The sequence below is a fragment of the Coccinella septempunctata genome, chromosome 2, assembly GCF_907165205.1.
Source record: "Coccinella septempunctata chromosome 2, icCocSept1.1, whole genome shotgun sequence".
Lineage (NCBI taxonomy): Eukaryota > Metazoa > Arthropoda > Insecta > Coleoptera > Coccinellidae > Coccinella > Coccinella septempunctata.
The window spans coordinates 7,879,260-7,905,535 of NC_058190.1; the positions used below are offsets into that span (position 1 = coordinate 7,879,260).

At 38.7% G+C, this 26,276-nt stretch overlaps 1 protein-coding gene and 1 non-coding gene across 5 annotated transcripts in view; both read left to right on the forward strand.

Moving 5' to 3' along the window:
• LOC123308260 (inaD-like protein) overlaps positions 1–26,276 on the forward strand; it is a 370,976-nt gene that overhangs the window by 297,849 nt on the left and 46,851 nt on the right. The window lies entirely within an intron of this gene.
• On the forward strand, positions 19,071–19,145 carry Trnai-gau. Its single transcript has one exon. It is a non-coding gene; the product is annotated as a tRNA-Ile (tRNA).

The window sequence follows — 26,276 nt, forward strand, 5'->3', positions numbered from 1 at the left end:
TTTATGTTTTCTATTGCTTTGAGGATGGCATATAGTTCCCCCGTAAGAACACTTGCATAGTTTGGTAGTTGGTATTGTTGTAGAACACTATTCTCAGTAGCCACAGAGCAAAACAGTCCAGCATCACTTTTCGAGGCGTCAGTGAAGTAGACAATGTCGTATGACCCCTCTTCAATTTTTTGCATAAATTTCTGTTGGATTAGGCGACTTTGTGTTACATGCTTAGGCAGCTTAGATAGGGATGTGTCAACAGGTGGAACTGATTTTTGCCATGGTGGAGTCAGGGGGATTGGGTATGGTAAGGTATTTGAAAAATCAATATCGGGTATTAGACTTTTGAGAGTATATGCCAGTGGGTGGTTGTGCACAGGAGTTTGAACCGTTGATACAGAAGAGAAGAGATGGGGGTATAGAGGGTTGTGAGCATCAGCAGATACGCGTGCTGCGTATGTAAGCAGTAGTTGTTGCCTCCTCAGTTGGAGGGGGAGTTCGTTTGCTTCAATATAAATGCTCTCAGCTGGGCTCGACCTGAAAGCTCCTAAGCAAAGTCGGAGTCCGGTGTTGTGAATGGCGTCTAGTGATTTAAGATTGGTTTTGGAGGCTGAGAGGTATATTATGCTGCCGTAGTCGAGTTTCGATCTGATGAGGGTTCTGTACAATCTTAGTAGTACTTCTTCTTCTGAGCCCCATTGTGTGTGGGATAGCGTCTTTAATATGTTGAGTTTCCTCATGCAGTTAGTTTTAAGATTCACGATATGCTCTTTCCATGTGAGTTTGCTGTCAAATATCACACCGAGTATTTTGTGGGTTTCGACAACTGGAAGTGGGACACCATTAAGAAGTATATGTGGGGATATTGTGCTGGTAGTTCTTCTGCTGAACTTGATAATTTTTGATTTGGTTGTGGAGAATTTTAGTCCGATATTATTTGACCATTGTAGTTGATCTATTGTGGCTTGGATCTGTAAAGATGTGGTTTTAGTACTTTTACCTCGGCAATATATTATTAGGTCATCCGCGTATAGGCCAAACTGTACAGGACAGATAATTGATTTTGAGATGTCGTTTATGGCCAGTATGAAAAGAATTGGGCTAAGGACAGATCCCTGTGGTAATCCATGTACTTGCGGCATCTCAACAGAAGTTTTTCCATTAACATTCACCACAAATTTACGATTTGTTAGAAAGTTGTCCACGAATTTGTAGATGTTCCCACTGGAGTGATGTTTTGATAGGCAATTTAAAATGACGTGTTTGAATAGACGGTCGAAGGCACTTTCAATATCAAAAATTGCGGCTATTACATCTTGTCTCATGTTGAAAGCTTCTGAAATGTAATCGTGCAGGGATGCCAGGTTGTCAAGTGTGCAGCGATGAGGGCGGAAACCTGATTGGTTGGGGGAGATTATATTATATTTTTGTAGAAACCACTGAAGTCTTAGGGTAATGATTTTTTCGATAAGTTTACACATGGTGCAGGTTAAGGCTATAGGTCTGTATGAGTTAGCGCGGTCGGGCGGTTGATCGGGCTTATGTATTGGTAGAATGATCGATTTTTGCCATAGTTTTGGGAATTTTTGATTAGTCCATATATTGTTAATTTCTTCAGAAAAATGAAGGGAATATTGTCAGGACCAGCAGCAGAGTTTTTGCACTTCTTAAGGGCGTTTGTCAGTTCGTGGAAGGTGATGGGTTGATTCAGGAAAGTGTGGTCATCGACTTCACCATGGTTTAGAGTTGTTGGACTTGGGTCCATACGATCGTATTCAGTCGCGTTGCTGTTCTTGAACCTTTCTTGGAAGTGATCGGCGAGTGTGTTTGCTATCTCTTGGTCATCATTCAGTACTGTGTTTTGAAGTATGATAGCTGGTATCGTGTTATGTATTTTAGTGCCATTCATCCGTTTTATTTTCCGCCAAACCTCGGAGGCAGGAGTGTCGCTGGTTATTGAGGATACGTAATTGCGCCATGAGTCTTTTTTGCTCTTTTTGAGGGTGCGCCTTGCTATAGCTCTCAGTTTTTTGAAATTGATTAGATCTTCTGCGTTTCTGGTTCTACGGTATTTGTTGAGGGCCGCTTTGCTGTCGCTAACTGTTTTATGGCAGTTATCGTTCCACCAGGGCACACTTCTGCGTTTATTAGTGCTGCTGCTTGTGCCCACGTACATTTCGGCTGCTGAAACGATACAATGATTAACCCGGTAAAGGGCTTCATCAATGTCTTCCGATAGTTGAAGTTCTGCAAGATGTTCGTCAGTGTGTGCCTTATAGTTGTTCCAGTCAGCTTTTGTGATGTTCCATTTGATTATTTTCCTTGATTGAGAGTCATTTTTGTCAGTTATCAAGATTGGGTAATGATCACTCCCGAATAGGTTGTCAAAAGGACACCAAGATAACCTGTATGTTAGATTGGGGTCACAGAGGCTAAGATCAATAGCAGAGAAACTTCCTGTTGATGGGTTGAAATGAGTGTTACTGCCAGTGTTTAGTAAGCATATGGAGGAATTGTTGAGAAGGCTTTCAATTATCTTGCCTTTGCCAAACGTTTTTTCAGATCCCCACATTTTATTGTGTGCATTAAAATCTCCTACGATAATGAATGGAGAAGGAAGTTGATCGATCAGGTCTATAAGCTCTGTCAAGGCTAGGTCATAGTCCGGTGGGATGTAAAGGGAGCATATGGCGACTTTGTAGGGACTCCAAACAGATATGGCTACTGCTTCCAAGCTCGTTTTGAGTAGTATATTACTAGAGTAGATGTTGTCGGTGACGAAAATGGAGGTTCCCCCGCTGGCTCTGTTACAGACAGTTCTTATATGGTGGTAGCCGTGGAATCCTTTTAGTTTGGGGTTATGTTCTTTCTTGAAGTTCGTTTCCTGCAGACATAAAATATCAGGGGAAGCCTCGGATATTAGGTGTTGAATATACTCGAGGCGGGGGTAGAAACCTTCGCAATTCCACTGAATAAGATTGAAGAGCGTTGTTTAATTGAAATTCACATCTGGGAGTTGTCTGAGTAGCAATCCTCTTCTGTTGGTTCTTGGGAGGATTCTGAGTAATTGTTATCTAGCTCAGGAATGTTCAGTTCTTTCCTGATTTTTTTTGTCATTCTTGTAATTCTATTTTTAAGTGATCGGTCAGACAAGGACTGATATATGATGTGGAGATCTATAAGTAGTAGTTTGATATCATTTGTTATTTCCTGTGCTTCTTTCAAAGGGTTGTTGCTACCATGGGAATTTTCAAGAAAAGCTAGAAGGTTTTGTATTGGTATATTGAAAGAGCTAGGGTCATTTTTGTATAATTGTTCGATAGTTTGCCTTGAGTGATCAGACATTTTGGAGTCCTCTTTTTTTGCTTTCTTCTTGGTGTGTTTTGCGGCAGGTTTCTTAGCAGGGGCAACTGATGGAGGCATCTGAGGACTTTCTGATGGGCTATTAGTCAATGGGGAAGGAGGATCATCTTGTTCAGTTGAGCTAGAAAGTACTCTTTTTAGGCTGAGTACTGTCGCTGATTCTTCTGGGACGGTAGTCTCTGTTGCTTCAGGTGGTTCGGGCAGGTTCTCTTGTTGAGGAGTAAGGAGAGATGTAGAGGCAAACACTTCTGTACTTGATATTGGTGTTGGTGTGAGAGGCATTTCGGTGTCTCTAGTTGAATTTGTATTTGGACAATTTGCAGCTATGTGTCCCGTTTGCTTGCATATATAACATTCCATTTTGTCTGTGGAGAAGAAAATTCGATGTTCGTTTTCCTCGAAGTTAATTAGTTTGGAAGTCCGTAAGGTGAAAGATTCGGATGGCGGAATGACATAGACTTGGCGCCTAAAGGAGAGGATATGGTTATATTCATCATCTGGAATACCAGCTCTCAGGAATGTTATAGGAGATACCAACTGGAGCTCCATGCTTTTTAAGGCTTCTTCTATGAGATTGTGAGGTATAGACGGGCAAACATTGGATATTATCACTCTTTTGGCTGGTGTGACGAGTCTTCGGATAGCAAGGTCGTATTCTTCGACTTTAATGATTCTATTATTTTCCATTAATTGGTCTACATATTCGATTTTGCTCAGGTATATGCAAATTCTATTATTAGAAATTCTAGATGCGAAGCAGATATTTTTGGGGCCGATGATTTTGCCTATAGCTTTTACATAATCGAAAAGTTTCAAAGACTCTTCACAATGGAACAGTATTGCTTGTTCTTTCTTCGGAAAATTAGGTTTTGGGGTTGCCTTTGCTGCAGCTACATAGGACGAGGTGTTTTGGTTGTTGGTTACAGGTGAGATATTGGATGAGTTCATGTTTGTTTGATTATTGTGCCGATGTAGTCAAAGGCAATTTATTCGGAGTGATGAATTGTTGGTTTGACATCCAGCAATACTCCACAGATGTATTGTTGGTTGCCTATTCAAAGAAAATGAAAGAATCTGTGAGATAGGCTGAGGTTATCGCTTATCGCCCGATAAATAACAATAATAATCACAAAAAAGTCAGGTCTGAATACAAAGCCAAAAGATTGGCGATCACTTTATAGCGTCTATGCGCGATAATAATGTGAAACCAAAAACTGATTTACATTCCTGTCGATTGCTTCACTGGTCTTCGTCGAAATTATCGTATTTATGAAACAAATTCAGGTAGAATATCGCAAATTACGCGGAACGAAAGATTCACATGTGTTCACCATCACTGTCGAATCGGACTCCTCTCTTTCTTTCTTTCTTCACATATTTCTCTCCAATCTGTTTCACTTTTTGGATTATACTGTCCTATTTTCTCTTTATGGTGATGTTTCTGTTTCTCTTATGTCTTGCTTCTTCATTTATTATTTTTCTTTAGTAATTCCATTTGTTGATGGTCCCCAAATTGATTGATTTTGACGTACAAGAACTTTCTTCGGTCAGGAATTTCGCATTTTGGTTTTCAGCATTCCTCTCTATTTCATTTAATTTAGCATCCAGCTGTTCTCGTACTTCCTTTCGATTATTATGTTCGGTAGAATCAAATTTTCCTGATCTCGTTTCACTGTTGTTTCTTCCATTGCTCTTGTAGTTGTTTCCCTTTCTCTTTTTATTCTCTCTGCATATTCTTTAATTTGTTTTTTAATTTCCAAAGTATTTTCCTCCAATTTCCTAGATTGTTCATCATTTTTTTTTATGGTTCGTCAATTCTTTTAGAGTCTTCATTAAATATTCTGTTTATATCTTCCCTCATCTTCAAAAGAAAATCCAATATATTAGAATCAATATTTTTTGTGCTACAGCTACAATCTTGCTTCTGGATTCCATATTTTCATTATTTCTGTAGCTCTAATTGCCCCACGTTGGGCGCCAATTTGTTACGGACCGTTGATTTCTAATTTTATTTATATATTATCTTATTATTTCCACCAACAGAATCGTAACTTATTAAACCAAAAACAATTCATTCAATTCAAGAAGTGACTTTTCTAAAAATAATTCTGACTCACTATCTATTTTTCAAGTTACCATAACATAAATTATATTGGGGAAACTCGAACCATAACAATACATAATAATGTATTGAAAATACATTTGCGTATCTCGTGGTAATGAGAAGTGCTTAGCGAAGTAATCATAGATCTTCTGAAAGGTGTCAGTTTTCACCATTTTCCACTATGAAAGTCTCTGTTAAGAGTGTCACGAAATTAAAGCAACAGAATTTTATTAGATTGTAAGTTGACTCACATATTTACTTATATTTATATTTATTTATTGTTTATATATCCTCATACCTTAACACTGACTACGCAATCATCTTTGACCCAAATACAGCCTTGTTCTGGTGATTTAAGCCATCGTTCATATTTTCCAGCTAGGCTTTAAAGACGGCACTACGCCGAAACATGTCCGCCTTCGAATAAATTTGAATGCTCTTTCTCTCTAAATCTAAAATATTTTCTGATCTCTGCCACTTCCGGTTATGCCGTGAACAGCCTAGTACTTTCTTATTTCAAACGGCACATCCAGTATATTTTTGCATCGTTACATAGCTGATTTGATGGCAATGTCAACAGTTTGCCACACCTTGAATAAAAACACAACGGTTTATGAGTTGATGGGATTCTTATGGAAAGGCGTCGAAAACTTTATGTCACATTGTTTTCAATATATCTGCTGCGGGGTTTTTCTCAAGACTTCACCATTTTGAGTTGTTATGTTATGTAGTTTTATAATACTGTTTGCTGTTTAAACCTGAAATGTACATACATAGTGATTATGAGAGAATCATCAAGTTGGACAATTCGAATTAATTAAAACTCAAGATCTTCAAAATACAACCTTTACGTACTATTTCAGTCGATTTTGTGTGAAGAATGAAAACTTTCAGAGTTGTCACGGAAAAACTCGAACTGAAGAAAAACAGCCATTTCGAACTGCTCAATCCCTCAATTCCGGAAACCATAGAAAAAAAAACAAAATCCTATGTTCCGATAAATCATTTTGACATTTCATGCTTTGTACCTGATGAATGTTTTTTTGGTATTATCGTGAATCCATAAGCATTTCATGAAATGTCGAAAGTATTCATCGGAACATTAAATTTTAGTTTTTTTCTGTGATTTCCGGAAGTCAGAGGCAAGTCTATGGACAGTAGAGAGAAGGAGAAGGAACTTGCGCCGTACTAAAAAATGTCTCCGAAAATGGAGAAAATAAGTGAGTCGCTGTAATCGCTAACAGTGAATTGTGGATTTCTGTAATAGGGAATTCTAACGTCAATTTGAAATTAATTGCCTTCATTTCATTGCAGGTTAGGTGAGTTTAGATGTTTCTCATGAATTTTCGAATAGATTTCCCCAAATAAAATAAATTAAAAGTCTGGCGCGAAGTCGGTAAATAGAATGATGCTATAATAAAAGTATCGAAAAAAATTATATTATAAAATTAAATAATCAGTAGGGTACCTACTCAATTGAAGGTTTAATTGATGAACACTTTTTCTTGCAAGTGAAATTCATATCTACTGGAAAAATATGTTGTTATTATATAAATTTTAAATATTTGTCGTTGAGCAGGTATTTTTTTCTTAATATATAAATTACCATGTGCTATTTGTTACTTTTTCGATTTATATATTCAATGATAAAATACCATAAATTGAATTTTAAAGTATCAGTATATGTGAGGGTGGATACTCTTAAAACTGATGAAACGGTTTTTAACAAAGTTTATTTAAAGATATATTAACACACTGGTGAATAATACAAAATGGCCGATGGTCGCTTGAAACTATTAATGGTGAGAGTAGCCTTTATCTATTCGCATTCCCGACAGAACTGGCTTCTGCACCATTAATAGCACGTGTACCTAACTTAGTTGCGCATGCGCATTAGGCCGAACATAATATTAGTTGTCAGCAGGTTGCTTTATAGAAGTGGACTGGTCCCAAATCAACTTTGGCCAGCAGTTCTTACTTCAACAGTATATAGTAAGGGTCATCAGCTTCATATCATATTATCCTGATTCTCCATAGGTACCGAAGTACCCCTCAGAAGCTATACATAATATGAAGCACTAAGTAGACGTTACTAACAAAATTTTCGTAGAAAAAAAGTCTCTTGCAAAATTTCGATACAATCGATACTTTTCTCGGAATAAATAAAATCTTACGAGCATTATACGAAGGTCTATGAAGCAGAGAGATTTGATGCATGTTTTTTAGCGGCATGTAGTCTTTTTATGGAACACTTAACGGTTGAAATGGAAGAAACAGTGATCAGTATTTATTCCGAGAAAAGTATCGACTGTATCGAAATTTTGCAAGAGACTTTTTCTCTCCAGAATTGAATGAGAAACCATAAGAGAATTTTATTTTTCGAAAATGTAACCCACGAAAACAATTTTCGAAGGAAAATCCTAAGAGGTTGTTATTTTCATCCCCTAATAATAAAGTTATGAGGTCTAAAAAAATTGTGTGAGTAACATCTACTTAGTGCTTCATATTATGTTTAGTTTCATGACTCAGTGTTTTTTATAACCCTTAAAAAAAATGAAAACTGTCAACTCGTCATCGCTATCCAAAGGATGTATCTTGGAAGGGAAGTCGATTTCGAAAAAAATTCATAGGAACTACCCCTGCTTATTTTCATCGAGGAATCATCTCCCTAAGTCCTTCGCATTTGTTTATAGACACAGATCGGAAAGTATAGTGAGAATACGCAAGAATTTGACGGAAGCTATATGGTATAAATAAACTCATTTTAATTGAAATCTGATTATGCGTAGAGGCCACGAGATGAAAATACGGGAAGATCATCAATGCTTAGATATTAGAAAATATCACATCAAAATAGGACCATTCCCTGCAAAATTATCTGCTTCAGGTCAAGAATTCAACCGCATTATTATCTCTACAATCACTAGTCTTTCTCATACATGTTTTAATTTATGTCTATAAAAACCTCCATAAGTAGAAAACCGGTATTTCATTCAATAATTCTCAGAATCTTGTTCTATTTATAAAAAGTAATTGTTTCAAACGTAGATGCATATTATACAAGAGCGTGTATATTTTCGGTGCGTTATGTGTAACATCATATTCAGCAAAATATTCGCATTCTGAGACAGAAATTTAAAATATAAAGAAATCTGTATATCCGTCTTTTCATCAGGATTTACTGATGGAAGTCACAACCAAATTTTTAAAACCAACGTTAATGCACAGCCATTCTGAGTAAAAAGGATCATGTATTAAAATACAAAATAGGTCATTTTTATTTACGAGCTACTTGGCCTTAATTTAACTCGTTGGAATACTTTTACTGCATGGTTGAGCTCAATAATTGTCACTGTTCGAATTATAAAATTTTAAAGATTTATAGATATTACTTATTACTTACGCCTGTCGTGAAGCCAACAAATGGTCTACTAGGTTTACTTGGCCTTTTCACAGCAAAGATTGACAGTCTCTCGCAGAGGTACTGTATTTTTATTTAAACAGGTGGCAAAGTTCTTAAACCCCGTACCTCCAATTTGCAAACTTTCGAACTAAGTCATACAATTGAGAAAGATCCAGCGTCTATCTCATCTGAAAGTTGAAGGTTAGATTCAGAATACCCTAATATGAAGGTGATATTTATTCAACAATTACTAAATTAGAAATCAGTATCATTTGCAAGGCAAGTATAAGTGAAGACTTTATTGGTCCAACACAATATATTTTCTTGGGGCCACTGTACCTACTTTCAAAGACCAAAAAATGGTGATATTCAATTATAGAGTTCAAAATACTTATTTCTATCCACAATCGATGCATAATCTGGTCATAACTGTTTCCGTTCCCTTGAGCATTATGACTTTTTTATAAATCACTGGGGATTAATGAGTTTTTAATCAGTGATATTCTTTGAGTTGTACCCTTGAGTATTGTTGAATACTCAAAGGTTGTACAAATATTTTACTAGCAGATTCTTGAGTCTAAATAAAGTTTCAAATGAGTTACCGCAATTAAGGTAGCGAAACACAGAAAAAATTCTCTTCAGAATAACAAGCTTAATCTATGACACTAGACACTACACATCTAAAAGGTATTAAATTTCAATATTAATCTGTGGCATTCAGCCATTGTACCCAATTTTTTGTAATTCACTGATATTTTTTATTTTGAAAATCAAATTTGTCGAAAATGGCGCATTATACCTACTAGAGTATATGAAAAATAGTAGTATTTTCCAAAATGGTCAAATATATAGTCTATTCAACAATGATTGACATCCCAGTAGGTCTTGAAAGTCCAGACGTAGCTTAAAATCTGGTCATAAAAGAGCTTAAACAATTTCCGTAGTTTAATAACAGAACTGTAATATTTAAATATAACCTGAAAAAGCATTTGAAAATAAGAAATATTCAATTTCAAAGCATATTAATCAGTATTCAGAATTGTTACAATAATGTTTACAATTTGTACGAATAAATTAAGGACATAAACAGCAGTACACAATTCAAATTTTCGACGATCATTGACTCATAGATTCACATATGATAGGTCACTGTACATTCACAATACCAACCTTAATCCCGAAACACTAAATCTTAACTTATGGGCTATTACCAACTTAAATTCGATTTTCCATAGCCGCCGGAGATGTCAATCATTCTTGAACGGACTATATAATAATAAGATATAATAGATATTCATTAGTGACCGTTCAAGTTACTTTTAAGAGTTGGGTTCTGTGAACTTCTGACATTTTTATGGTATGTAATGGTAATGAAGAAACTGGAAGATGTGGGTGGAACTTTCTATTCGGAGCAGATTCATCATATCAGTGAAGGACTTTATTCCGAGAATTATTTCATTCGATAAAATCGTGTGAGATATAACAGAAAATTAAATCATTTTATGGATTTTTACAAGCCTGCATATTTTCAACCGACACAAGTTGAAAAACAAGGTGAAGGGAAGAAGTCTTTAGTCTTTTCTTAAGATATATTTTGAAGACTCACCTTGTATAGTATATGAGTATTGAGATATTGAAATGAATACAGATTTTAAAGATAATGAAACGAAAAATAATTTCTTCATAATCGTGGTTGAAATACAGTATTCTATCCGCATATTATGGCTATTATTCACTTATGATTCAACAAACGTCATCCACGTGAATAAAAGCCATCATAATATACCCGTTCTATAATTTAGGTATGAAGTTATTGACATATGTGAGGCTAAATATTGAAATCATCCCTGATTACGATCCGATTTTTTGTAACTTCATTTTGTTTCATTGTACCTACCTATGACCTGTGTAAGCAATTCATGAAATTGTAAGAACACCAAAAAACTCTCTCTCTCTCTATCTCTCTCCACAAAACGGGTAATGTAATTTTTTTTCGCCCGAAAATTGCACGGGAATATTTCAAAAAGGATTTTTCTCAAGGATATTCTTATTTTTTTTCAATCGGCGATACTAAATTCATCTATTATATTTTTAATGAGTTGCCGAAGAGCTACCCAACAAGTGTCTCTAAAATTAAGATAGGGTAGATCTGCCTGCTAACAAGTTTGAAATATAATTTTTAAACTGATCAAAAGCGATTCCGGATGTGATCTAACCAACAATATTTCATTTAAAAATCAATGTCTGCTAACGAATAATTTCATGTTGAATTATTTTTATCTCTCCATGGTATAAAGAACGTATTCGAGGAAAACTAAATAATTCCACGGCCATAAAAAGGCATTAGAAAATTGTTAGATAGGTGAACAAATTCCTAATATAAACGCAGAGATATTACAGTGTGGAACTGAACGTTAAACGATTCTGATTCGAGGAAAACTCAATTATTCCATGGACATAAATAATGCACGAGGAATTTTCAAGATATCACGAATTTTTCGTATAAATAAGAAAAAATATATTAAACTGAAATTATAATCAGTTCCCCTATGATTATCTCCATGATGAGAAATTTAATTAGGAAAGATGTCGTCAGGTTGCTTTTTTTATATTACATCCACAACTTGTTAGAGGATATGTAATTATTATACGAGGTATATAGGGTGGGCTATTGAAAACGAATCAGCGGTCTGTAGGTCAGCAAAACAGAATTATACAGCATATCTGTAAGCAATAAATGCGAAGGACTTAGGGAGATGATTCCTCGATGAAAATAAGTAGGGGTAATGTGATGGGCTTTTTCTCTCACCCTGGACGCTCCTTACCTTTGCTCGGGCGCCAGTGGGGCAATCAGTGGAACCCCACGTCTCTCACAGAATCTCCAAAAATTAGAGAGCCCGGGTAGACTTGAATGATCAGTGGAGAAGGGTAGCAGTGAAAACTAGGGTGGTAGCGTCTTCTTGGTCTCTGCTTTCTGACGGTTTTTAATCGCTCAAAAAGAGTACCTACCTCTTCTGACGAAAATCTAGTTCTAACTGATTTAGGGAACTGTCTCTCACTGGCAAAAATAACTGGCAACAAAATAAATGTTTAGTCCTTTATTCCTACTGGATTAAATTATATACAGAAATGTACAAGTCTCAACAAATATTGATGTCAACCGGCGTCCTGGTCAGTGTGGGGGCGGCTGATGAAACACGGTCTCTCCAGGAAAAATACGGTTGAAATAGACGGTAAATACGGTTAAATTTTGTACGGTCACTCCAGAGGAGTACGGTAAAAATAGACGGTAGTTACGGTCTGTTGAGATCCTGGCAAGTCACTCCTTCTGTCGGCGGAAATCGGTACAGTGGCTGGTCTCAGTCGAATGGCAGTGCACCCTGTCTCTCTCTCCTTGTCTCTCTCTCTCTCTGTTACCCTCTGTCGGCGGAAATCGGTACCGTAGCTGGCCTCAGTCGAATGGCAGTGCTGTCTCTCTCTCTCTCTATCTATCTCTCTCTCTCCCTCTGTGGTCCTCAAAATGGCTGCCAGTCAGACAGCAGGTCGGAAGGAACTGTCAACCTGTAACTTGATCGGTCGGAAGTCGGCAATCTATTAACAAAATAAGCACCAAAAATACGGTAGGAACACCAAGTCCTCCTGGGACCCAACGGCGGTCGAATAACGGACGCGGAAGCCGGCACTCTACACAGTCTACGATCACTAGATCAAGTTTAAAACGGTAGGTAAATATTCTCAGCCAGTCTAACGGACTAAAGAAAGCGGAAAATAGCCCTCAGGTTTGCACTACGAAAGGAACAATAATGCTACAAGTGACTTGCCTTAAACTTTCAAACTTCTTGACGTAATTTCCAACTCACGGCAATAACACCTTACGCACTTTCCTCGGCAGCTCGATCTCCACTGACCTCGCTCTTGACCTTCCGCGCAGGGCTCGAAGAAGTACCACTCCTCGGGAAAACTGCCCCACTATCGGTAACTCATTTCCCCATTGGCTGCACTCAAATTGCTCGGTCAATCAGCCGGCTCGGAAAGAAACAGAAACAACTGAAGAGAAGGAAAAACTGAACAAGTTGAAAGACCGCTCTCGATTCAGAAAATGTACGGTTGAACGGAAATAATTTTAAAATATATGAATTCTGAAAACAAAAGACATATACGGTCTCCGCCACAAATATAGGACTGGTCGGTGGAAAACAATGTCAAAATATCAATCGGTAAAGACCCCCTATGATAACATAACGGTTTTCTTCGGAGATATTTCGGTTGATAGGTCTTATTATACAAGTATAGGTGAAGATATTTCCTTTTCGTGGCGGGGCAAAATCTGCCTCGTCACATCCCCCTCCTTCGTCGGCAAGAAAAATAAAACGAAGTTTTATTTTTCTTTCAACCTCCCTGGGTATCGTTGCGGTATCTCTAAATGTCGGTCTCAGCCTGTGAAAGCTGCGGGGTTATTGACCTCGGCGTCAATTCATGACCTGATGAATTCGAACGGTAATTTAAAAACTGTCGGTTGGCGCATCCACCATTTCGGTAAGAAGACTTTTAGCCTTCTCGGATTTTCAAATTGGAAAATTAGTCGGTCAGGTTCTTAACGGCACATACCTTTCAATCCCAGGGGATTTCAGGTCCTTTATGTGGACGTGGCTGACAACCTTACCACTGCCATCCTTGATGTCATACACCACAGGAGAGACTACGTCTACAACGGTATACGGTCCGGAGTATTTCGGAGCCAACTTGGCGGCAACTCCCTTCACTGCAGAAGACAAGGGATGCTCTCTTCGGTACACTTGGTCTCCAATCCTATGACGCCAGTCCCCACGACGTAGGTTATGGTGGCTTTGCTGGGCGAAGGCTCGTGTTAATCTAGTTCGGACAAATTTAAAAGTTTCGGTAAATCGGTTACGGTTATTTAAATGGTAAGCAACTTGCGGTTCGGTATTCGGTTCGGTGTGATTTTCTCCCTCCTTGTTAGCAATCTCGGTAGAAAATTTGGCGTTCGGTGAACGCATTTCCCTATCAAAGTTCAAGAATGCTCTGGGGTCTGCGGTCGACTCCTGCTTTGGGGAATTCACTCCATCTTCCTTGGAAGCCTGGTACACACCTCTTTGGACAGCTGTGGGCCAAAATTCCATCCATTTGGAGAATCTGTCATTTTCACAGGGTTCTTCCACCACATAGGAATGATTCCTTACCGGTTTCTGCTGTGGAACCTTGTATCGGTGACACTTGCTACATTTTCGGACATATTGGGCAATTTCTCGGAACATTCCTGGCCAATAGTAGTTGCGGGCTATGCGAAATTTCGTTTCTGCTATTCCCAAGTGTCCAGCGGTCGGTCGGTCGTGGTTTTCGAGAAGGACTTCTCTTCGGTCGTCTTTCGGAACACATAACTTCCAGGGATTTCCCAATTCTGGCTCTGTAAAATCATCGGAATCGCAAAAATGGCGGTATAATTTTCCTGATACAATCCTGTAGTCAGGAAACGCTATAGGATTCGATTTTACCTCTGCCAATTTCCTCCTGTACCATAAGCAACTTACATTGTCCTCGGTCAGGCATATGGTTCCTTCGGTCGGTAACGGTAACGGTAACGGTGACGGTAACTGATTCTGCTTTTCCTGAGTCATGGGCTTGTCCTTTAGAGACCTGCCATTCAGAAAGCATTCGGCGGTTTGGAGATTGATAGAGAAGTCGTGTGCTCTCAGTACATCCATTCCCAGTACTACACTGATCGGTAAATCTGAAACTAACAACCACGTAGCCTCAATATTTTCGGATCCAACCTGAACATGTGCTGTGTACATTTCCTTAATCGGGATAGAACTTCCGTTAGCGACGGTGGTGGTAACGTCCCTAACATAATTCGGTTTTACTCCAGCGGCCTTGCAGTGAGCAGCTACTTCACTGCTGATGAAGGACCTGGTTGATCCGGTGTCCAAGAGTGCCTGGAACTCCTTGTCTCCTATAAGAACAGTAATTATAGGACGGTTATCAGAAAGGGTTTTCTTCGGAATAACAGGGGATGGAGTTGATTGGAACTGACGGATCCCCGGCTTTGGGGAGTTCCTCGGTAACGGACACTGACAATCTCTGGACATTACACCCTTCTTACCACATCGAGAGCAGAAAAGTATCGGTTTCGATTTACACTGTACTCGTAGATGGCCCTTACCACCACATCTCCAGCACTGGGTTTCGGTTGGCGGTCGGACGGTATTCTTCGGTTCATCTTGTCTCTGACGTGCTGTAGAGTTTTGGACAAGTTTCGGTTTATCGGACGGTTCGGACAGTGTGCTGAGGTGCATTCCGATCGCTTGGACGTTCGGTGAGGGATTTCGGAAGGTAAGATGCGGTTCGTTGATGAGACCTTTTTGTATCGGTGGCGAAGTATAGTTAGCAGCTTGCCATTTGACCAATTCGAAAACTTTTCCCTTCCGGAGCAGTTCATCTATGGTTGAAGTCGGTTGGAAGGCCAGGGCGGTTTGCAATTCTGGCAGTAAACGTCGTCGGATGATATTCACCTGCTCTTCCTCGGTCGGTCGCTTTACGGTCAGTTTCTGAAACAGATTTTGCATTCGAGTTACATACAACAAGAGTCGTTCATCGGTTCCTTGAGTGCGTTTCTTGATCTCCTCTAGTAGAATCTCCTCGTAATCAGGAGGAAGAAAGGCCTCTCGGAGTTGGTCCTTGAAATCTGTCCAGTTGCTGAATGTGCCTCTTCGAGGAATGTACCAGTCTCTTGCATCCTTACGTAACAACTCGTAGATGGACTCGAATAACTGTTCGTGGCTCACCTTTCTAGCCTCGGCAAGATACTCAGCCTCTTCAAGGAAAGAGGTCACACTGGTCGACCCATCAAATGTCAGGCTCCATTTCCATACAGGAACAGTAGGAACGGAATAATTGGTAGTTTTCGGCGGTTTCGTCGACGGATCTTCGGTCGTCAGTTCGGTTTCCTTGGCCGTTGAGACTTCGCTTCCTACCTCTCTCACCCCAGCGGTTATGGTAGGAGATGACGCAAAGGAAACTCTCCTTGTTGATTCGGCAAACTCCCTCGATAATCGCCTGGACTCAGGGGATGTTATCAACGGTCTGTGGTCATCATCGGTTTGGACGGTTGGTAGAGATTGTTCAACGGTAAATGGGAGGTTATCGGCGGGCGGTCGGTTGTATGAGGGTCGACTCTGCAAAAAAGTACGTTCGATTTGTTGGCTTATTACCCTACAAACTTCTTGGCGGTCTTGCTGCAGCCTGTTATCCTGAGTGGTCGGTCGGGATATGTCACCTTCTTCTCCCAAGTTCAACAAGTCTGCCTCTCCAACGGTTGTTGAACACGGAATCAAACCTGCACCAAGTCTAGATGCGCAGTCCGGTAATTCCCGGTCAATCAGCGACGGTGTGCCAGCTGACAGGTTCCCTGGAATACCACCTAACCAGTGAGTATTCTCCAGCAATCTCATAGCAACCTTCAGGGAGTGCTCCAGCTCGGTTTTCTTGTGAAGCAGACTGGCAGCTTCCGGAGATAGACTTCTCAGTCGGCCTTGAACGTGCAGTAGCCGGCTCCTAATGCGCTGTAACTCATTGTCTCTATTAGCAAAGTCAAACTCACATATCTCTCCCATCAAGTCGAACAACTTGGCACCACAAACACCAATTTCCTGTGCCTGGTCAATGTCATCTCTTGGTATTAATGGAATTTCGGCATGGATAGCCCTTCTCAGTTGAGCTCTCTTATCCTGAACGGTATGTCCTACGGTGCAGCCTCTTGCCTCTAACTCCCACGTAAGTTCGTCGCTCTTCAGTCGGTTGACATCCATTTTTACGGCACCAGAAACTCAGAAGAAATATTTACAATATGCACTCTATGGATATATACAAGAAACAAAGAACGGTTACCAATTTGCCAGTGTAGAGTATTTTGGTTCGAAAAGAAAAAAAAAATAAAGAAACGGTACGGACGGTAACGGTAACAGGAACTACTCACAGAACAGCAGAAGTCCCTGCTCGGGCGCCAGATGTGATGGGCTTTTTCTCTCACCCTGGACGCTCCTTACCTTTGCTCGGGCGCCAGTGGGGCAATCAGTGGAACCCCACGTCTCTCACAGAATCTCCAAAAATTAGAGAGCCCGGGTAGACTTGAATGATCAGTGGAGAAGGGTAGCAGTGAAAACTAGGGTGGTAGCGTCTTCTTGGTCTCTGCTTTCTGACGGTTTTTAATCGCTCAAAAAGAGTACCTACCTCTTCTGACGAAAATCTAGTTCTAACTGATTTAGGGAACTGTCTCTCACTGGCAAAAATAACTGGCAACAAAATAAATGTTTAGTCCTTTATTCCTACTGGATTAAATTATATACAGAAATGTACAAGTCTCAACAAATATTGATGTCAACCGGCGTCCTGGTCAGTGTGGGGGCGGCTGATGAAACACGGTCTCTCCAGGAAAAATACGGTTGAAATAGACGGTAAATACGGTTAAATTTTGTACGGTCACTCCAGAGGAGTACGGTAAAAATAGACGGTAGTTACGGTCTGTTGAGATCCTGGCAAGTCACTCCTTCTGTCGGCGGAAATCGGTACAGTGGCTGGTCTCAGTCGAATGGCAGTGCACCCTGTCTCTCTCTCCTTGTCTCTCTCTCTCTCTGTTACCCTCTGTCGGCGGAAATCGGTACCGTAGCTGGCCTCAGTCGAATGGCAGTGCTGTCTCTCTCTCTCTCTATCTATCTCTCTCTCTCCCTCTGTGGTCCTCAAAATGGCTGCCAGTCAGACAGCAGGTCGGAAGGAACTGTCAACCTGTAACTTGATCGGTCGGAAGTCGGCAATCTATTAACAAAATAAGCACCAAAAATACGGTAGGAACACCAAGTCCTCCTGGGACCCAACGGCGGTCGAATAACGGACGCGGAAGCCGGCACTCTACACAGTCTACGATCACTAGATCAAGTTTAAAACGGTAGGTAAATATTCTCAGCCAGTCTAACGGACTAAAGAAAGCGGAAAATAGCCCTCAGGTTTGCACTACGAAAGGAACAATAATGCTACAAGTGACTTGCCTTAAACTTTCAAACTTCTTGACGTAATTTCCAACTCACGGCAATAACACCTTACGCACTTTCCTCGGCAGCTCGATCTCCACTGACCTCGCTCTTGACCTTCCGCGCAGGGCTCGAAGAAGTACCACTCCTCGGGAAAACTGCCCCACTATCGGTAACTCATTTCCCCATTGGCTGCACTCAAATTGCTCGGTCAATCAGCCGGCTCGGAAAGAAACAGAAACAACTGAAGAGAAGGAAAAACTGAACAAGTTGAAAGACCGCTCTCGATTCAGAAAATGTACGGTTGAACGGAAATAATTTTAAAATATATGAATTCTGAAAACAAAAGACATATACGGTCTCCGCCACAAATATAGGACTGGTCGGTGGAAAACAATGTCAAAATATCAATCGGTAAAGACCCCCTATGATAACATAACGGTTTTCTTCGGAGATATTTCGGTTGATAGGTCTTATTATACAAGTATAGGTGAAGATATTTCCTTTTCGTGGCGGGGCAAAATCTGCCTCGTCACAGTAATTCCTATAAATTTTTTTCGAAATCGACCTCCCTTCCAAGATATAGCCTTTGGAAGTCGATGACGAGTTTACAGTTTTTAATTTTTTGTACGGGTTCTAAAAACACTGAGTCATAAAACTATACATATGAAGGAAGCACTAAGTAGATGTTACTCACACAGGTTTTTATATTTCATAACTTTATTATTAAGTATGAATATGTTAACGGCGTGCAGACAATTATTGAATTCTGAAAAAGTACACCTCCGGGCAGGATTCGAACCCGCGCCCCTCTTGATTACCGGTCAAGTGCTCTACCCAACTAAGCTACCAGAGGTCACGGTTTCCATCTGCGTTGACGGACCTATACTGAATCAGAATCCATATGTTAGTACGTGTCTCCTTGTGAACGTTTTATTGTTCGCAAGGGTTGGAGATTGTTAGGTGGTGGTAAGGGAACAACAATGTCGAAGATGCCATGGGTAATGGATAAAAAGGATCTTGATGATCACTGAAAGTGAATGTTGTTTCCTTACCACCTCCTAACAATCTCCAACCCTTGCGAACAATAAAACGTTCACAAGGAGACACGTACTAACATATGGATTCTGATTCAGTATAGGTCCGTCAACGGAGATGGAAACCGTGACCTCTGGTGGCTTAGTTGGGTAGAGCACTTGACCGATAATCAAGAGGGGCGCGGGTTCGAATCCTGCCCGTAGGTGTACTTTTTCAGAATTCAATAATTGTCTGCACGCCGTTAACATATTCATATTTAATTTTCAGACATTAACTCCACTTCTCAATTTATTATTAAGGGTTGAAAATAACAACACCTTATGATTTTCCTTCGAAAATTGTTTTCGTGGGATAAATTTTCGAAAAATAAAATTCTCTTATGATTTCCCATTAAATTCTGGAGAAAAAAAGTCTGTTGCAAAATTTCGATACTTTTCTCGGAATAAAAAAAAGCTTACAAGCAGTATACGAAGGTCTATGAGTTTACTGAGATGATGATTTTAGCGGGAGGTAGTCATTCTATGGAACACTTGAAACGATGAAATGGAATGAACAGTGATCAGAACTGCTTGTGAGTTTTTATTTATTCCGAGAAAAGAGCTGCCCTCGCATTCTGAGTTTAGATGTATAGAGAATAATCTATCTACAGATTTAGAAATTTTGAGGAATAGCTTCTTCGAGTGGCGTTAGCCTGCTAACAATCTATCTCTATCTATCTAGGAGCTAAGCTAGATTCCTGGCTGAATTTGAAAGCCCATTTGGAAAATTTGCATCTGAAGTTAAAAACTAGGAATAACATCCTGCAAAGAACTAGCTAGTACTTCATGGGATGCTGATGCAACTACTCTTCGAAAGACAGCCCTAGCTTAAATTTTAATCCTTTCCCGACTCATTTCCAATTCCGTCCTGTAGGACGGAATGTATTCCAGAAAATACGATTCCAAGACTGAAGTCGTGTAAACCTTTATGGTCCAACTCTTTTCTTAATTCGAATGTAAGGGACAAGGACCTTTGGCAGTCTGAATGGAATACGTGCACTATTTTCAAAAAAGAATTAATTACTGATTCCTCGAATAGAGTTTATGGTTTTCATCTTTCCAGGAAAATATGTAATAAGTATTCTGAATCGTATAGGAACAGGTCATGAACGTTACAATAGTATGCTTTTCAGGTGTAATTCAGTTGAAAGCCCTAGTTGTGAATGCGGGGAACCAGAAAAAACCATAAATCTGGTTAATCATCGTCCCATTTTGTAATTTGTGTGAATTTGCATGCTGGGGTTTTCGACAATGAAATTTCTCCCTAAAATATTTTCACACCTCTGGAACTCACCTACTATTTTTTTCATTTTTTTTCTTTTCATGAGAATCTCAATTACTCATAAACCTTTGAGTTTTTACCCAAGTGTGTCAGAATCTTGAAATTGCCATCATATCAACTATCCAACGATGCAACGATATACTTAGTGTGCCATTTGAAATAAGAAAGTTGTAGGTTGACTATGGATTGTCTGGGTAGTACCATAATTCCATCAGATTGTACTAAATTTCTTTAGATCTATTTGGATCGAAGTCTCAGTTGGTCAACCCATGTTGACATTTTATGCAAAAAAATAAATAGTGCTTATTTCGCTATAAAAAGACTCAAAACTACCTTGCCACCAAGTTCTCTTATTGATGTTTATTTTAGCCTTGTTTACTGTCATATTTCATATAAAGTTTTGCTCTGGGGAGACTGTGGTTCCTTCTCTAGGGTTTTTGTTGCTCAGAAAAGAGTAATACGATTGATTTTTGGTATGGACCATCGAGCATCATGCAAACCTGTATTTGTTGCCAATAGGTTACTGTCACTGCCCTGTATTTACATGTTGAATTGTCTCATATACGCTAAGGATAATGAGACTGTTTTGGAAAAACTTGCTAGTTCATATAGAACACGAAATTCACAGGTGCTTTTGTTTCCTAAACATCGGACTTACAGCTTCGAACGTTTTCCACAATGTCGAAGCATTAAATTGTTCAACCATTTGCCTTCTCATTTGAAATCTTTGAACAAATTTAAATTCAAAACAAAAATGAAGAAGCTATTACTGCAGAAATTTTTCTATTCTGTGAAGGAGTTTCTTTCAAGTTCTTTAAGTACTTAACTAAATAATAATTGAATTATGATATATATTTTGTAACTTAACCTATACGCATTGCTGTGTTCTAAAGAATCAATAAATTTCTTCTTATTATTATTATCATAACCGGCAGTAATCTGACAATGTTTTAGGGAGGAAGTTTATAGTCGCAAATTCCAACATGCAAATTTGCAACTCAAAATTATGATTAGTCCCCAATGAACGTTGTTTATGGCCGATCCCGGTGAATCACCCTGTATTTTAGTACCCATCGCAGAAGTTATAAAGGAAAAAAATATCGTAAGGTCCATTTCAATGGATTTTCCACCCTTAATCAAAAGTTTTGGACAAAAATCCGTTACCGATTCACCTTGTATTGGAAGGACCAAGACCTTTGCGGTGTGCGTAAAATCAAATTAATCCGCAGTCAGTATCAGATGAAAGGAGGTATTTTAAATTTAGCTATCTCTAGACACTAGACAATATAAACTGTATATAAATTAGAACAAATTAGAAGAAATCTTGGAAAATGCTTCAATTGACGAAAATGATTGGGCTCATTCAACAACAAAAAAAAACCAATTTTTTTGTTCTCCAAACGAGTAGTAGTAGTACATCGAAGAACCACATAAGATCCATCGGATGACAATTTAATTCGAATAGAATTTGAACCATTCACGTGAGGGGATCTTATCTTTCACAAACATCTAGATCGAAAGTCCTATCTCAACGTTGATCTCCGTATTTTCATTCCTCGTTTTATCGAAAGCGGAACACGACCAATAAAGACGAGTTACCTTGAGAGTAATGAGAAGTTTGAATAACAGTAAAAAAGCAACTCAGTAATTTTCTTATCAGTGTAATATTAGCTAAATTGTATAATTACAACAACAATATGTGTGTCGGCTATAATTCAGCGGTAAACACCAGTCTGAGTCAATTGTGTTACCAGTTAAGAATCTAAGCTTCTCGTTTTCGTGAAAAGGTGAAGTGTTATGTTTTTCAATGCCGAGTGTCTGAGGTGCCGGTGAAAATATGACCCTCGTCTTCAGGTTGCTCAGCTTCAGGAGAAAAAAAGTTAAATTGAGTGGAAGCTTCGTTAAGAAGGTAATTTGCTACTTGGCTCATCTTATAAACAACTGCAGATATCAGCATAACCTTGAACTCTTGATTTTTTTGTGCTCAGTTCGGATCGAGAATGCAAAAATACAGGGGTCAGCATAAGTCAGGCAACCAATTTGCATTAAGATAAATAAATGCAGCGTCAAAATATACTTATTAAAAAATAATACAGAAGGTATTCGAAAAAGGGTTACTGTAAGTGCTCAGATTTTTTTCGACAGCGTTGCCAGACTTATGAGCGTTGCCGGACATATGTCGAAATTTCGAGAGCGTTGCCTGACTTATGCCGACCCCTGTATATAAGCAAAAACGTAAACAAACGTCCATTTGTTTGCCTTCCTGGCTTTTTCTTCGAAATTACAGGAAATAAATAAACGGAATTTGATAAAATAATCGAGTGCAATCGGACCACAAATTTCCTAGCTCTAGGATATTTAGAACCGATATTTAGAGGTTCGATAATTGAAAAGGAAATATCGAAACATACAGGGTCATTTCTTCAAACCTCACCCGAGAAGAACCCGGAGAATTTTTCAAGATATTTCATGAAATTCATTTTCGGTGTGAAGATTATAATATGGTAGAAAGAAAAGAAGGTTCTATGATGTATGCACTTTCAGCGGTGAGGAAAGTGCCTACAGGTTTTCAAAGATGTAGAAAAAATCGTCGGGTGTACATACTCGAGAGTGTCAGATTAGGATACTGTATATGCCCTACGTGTCTCTGATAATAAATTCATGTTATTCTGACAGTTTACGTGGTGGAGCTGGCCGTCCGTGAGAGTTTAAAATGGTAAAAGAAATTTTTTCGATCGTGTCAAATTTTTAGAAAATATGTTAATTGTACCCAAAGGGAGCTACTTTTCAAGAGACTGACAATTCCGACGTGACGCAAGGTCAAAGCGGCTCTTTGAAAAAAATCGTTATTTGTACATACACGAGCGTGTCAGATTTTCAAAAAGATGGTTAATCTCAGTGTTGCGAACATGTTGACCCATTAATCTGACACTAAATAGGAGGGGTGGTTTCTAATCTGACAGTTTGAAGATGATTTTCTATACAACTTTTGTCTGAAGCAATTTTACATAATTCTGACCGTTTTCGAGTAAGCGGGCGAGGAGCTTAGCCACACTTGCGAAAGGCCAAGGTCAATGTAGAAACCCAGTCTAATGTACATTCATCAACATATATCTCAAAAACGTTCAAACAAAAAATTGCTGCAGACAAAATTGTAGAAAATGTTATGCTACACTACTTTTATAATGAATGCGAGATAATAAAAAAAAACTGATTTTTGTGACCTTTATAGCCAATTTTTATTGTTTGGGCTGACACGCTCGAGTAAATCACGAATTTTCCTCTTGGACTCCCCAACTATTACGTCCTGACTACTTCGATTCACTGAAAATAAAAATCAATAAATGACTGAGTCACATGGTAGGAGTTTTAATACGCATTTCCATTTTCCTAATTAAAGTAAAACCCAATTTGGGATAATCCTTTTTATTTGATCACAGTTTTTCACCATGCAATAATATTCGAACGACATTTTCTGGTTTTCAGTGAGATATTAGACAGAAAATTTTCAATAATCAGCAAAAAGACGGGACTCAATTAACAAAAAGCGGTAAAAAATCCAAAGCTCTTTGATCAAGATGGTCATCTAAAATTTCGCACAATTTTATATGTCTCTGCAAATGGCCCTCAAATCAATATTTCAACCAGTCTTAGGGACTTAGTAACACATTTGAAACACGAGATGGCGCTCACATTTTAGTCGCTTCATTTCCTATCTTCCCAACTCTATAATCATTGGGTTCCAACAAGATAAAGCATCTTCACATAACAACATCAATAATCTGACCGAAGCAATTAATACCAATGCTTGCTCAGCACTGAGCTTCTCATGCGGTATCATCTCTTGGACCACTACCGATTTAGCAGTCAGGAAAAAATAAGGACAATGCGGACAAGACATCATGAACTTCACTCTTAAATCTAAATAGAACGAACTCGAGAATTGTAAAAGCTAGAAGAAAACGGATGACCCTTTTCCTAGTTTTTTTCAGAGAAACAAAGAGTGGTCGAAACCGTAACCTTCTACAATTCTTCGTGTTTGAGTTATTAGCAAAAAATGAGATTTTGACAATGTCGAAAAGTTCTCATAATATTTTGTCTTTGAAGTTACAGATCTGAAACTTGAACCTTTTAAGGCACTTACGTACGTATAATCTACTGACAAATTTTTTTTTTCAATTCAAAAATAAAAAATTCAATAAAATGTTTGCATTAAAACAGAAGAAAGTTCTCCTAAGGATTCGAATGAAAAAATATTTTGAGCTCGTCAGTGGATCCTACGTAAAAACGTACCTGTAGAAGGTTCAGGAGGCACGTGCCTACCTTCCTCCCTTGCACTAAATTTTCATATGATTTTTAAACCTATTCCCGAAAATTCACGTCAGTGGATTCGAATAGTCCACCAAAACTTGAATCTGTCAAATCTGGACCCGTTTCTGAATACGACTACATATTTTGTTTTATATTTTCGTGTTATTACTTCTTTTACTGACCGACAACCGTTTATTCACTATATCTTGAGAATAGAAAAAGCCTAAAGATGTCTGCACATTAGCATAAAACAGTATTTTTCTCAGATTAGAACAGAAAATTTTAGGTTGGGAGAGAAGATAAAGAGGGGAGTTGTGCCCCCCCAAACTCGAATCCTAGATCTGTCTCTGGAAATGTATCATCCGTTTTCTTCTTGCTTTTATAGTTCTCGAGATCCATTCGGTAGACAATTAATTTCGCTCACTCTGTACATAATGTATAGAAATTGAGAAAATTGAATAGCTCTCAATCAATTTTATAAAAATCTGAAAAATCATGTGTATGATATCTATGGATTATGTAACTTCTTTTGTATATGTTGTTACAGTTCAAATCCAACTTCATTTACTCAGTCCGTAGACAAAATAAAATACGTTCATTTCGAACTATTGGGAATTCAAAACAAGCGATACGCCCTCTGGTGGCTATTTTTGTAAATAAAAAATTAAGGCACTTTTGTCATTTGATTGTTTACATCATAGACCTAATAAAATAAAATGTATTATCAGGTCTATGGTTTACATCGAGGAACGTAGAACAATGACGTAAAGGCATTAACTTTTTACTTCGAACTGTCACCACTATGTCGCTGCAATCTACATTTGAATTCCCAATACGAAGATGAAAACGCCGCCTATAGAAATTTTCCTAGCGACCGCTCGTTCAGGTACCATCTGTCGGGCCTGCCCCGCCTGTCAATATCAAAATATCGCTGGATTGAAATCACCAATGAGAATAATTTGTTTGAACTTGACTAATTTCTGTTGAAATGTCGTTCAGGTAACGAGAAAAATCAGATTCGCCTCTCATTCAATATTTTTTTTCTGATATCCGCTAGTGTCAGTTTCGCATAACGAACTACAAGAGATCGTTGTTACTTGAAACGAATTTTTGTCGTATTTTATACTTGTCATAAACGTGCGTAGGTATTCAGAATACCTACATTACACATTAAAAATTTTCGAACATTTTTAGAAGCTTTTTAAAGAAAATAAAATGCTAAGCGCTCGGAACGAATGTCATATTGTTGGCTCAATACAGGGTAGGCAGAGGTCCGGCAGACAGCTATCTGCCTACCCTACGATGCCTCGATTCGGGCGATATCTCTATTCGCTTTCTATCGTCCGCGTCCTTTTCAGTTTGAGTTATTTATACATAATAGAACGTTGTTTTCGTTTCTCTGGTGCGTGGTTTTATCGTTTTCCCTAGAGGTATTTTTTATTTTTTCACGCGAGCAAAATGGCCAGTAATCAGGTTAAAGAATTTGTTTTCTCTTGTGAAACTCAATTTGTTGATTGATACGATGAAAGGTTAACTCTCAAGTATGGGTTGTTTTTTTTTTTTGAAAAACAAGCCAAGACCTTGTCAGAAGAATGAGTAGTTAGGTGCAGAAGGCATATCATACATATTGGAAAATTAATCTACCGACCAACGATCAATGTCCATATGGGCCTCCACTGGCTTTAATCGTCTTTTTGTTCATCCC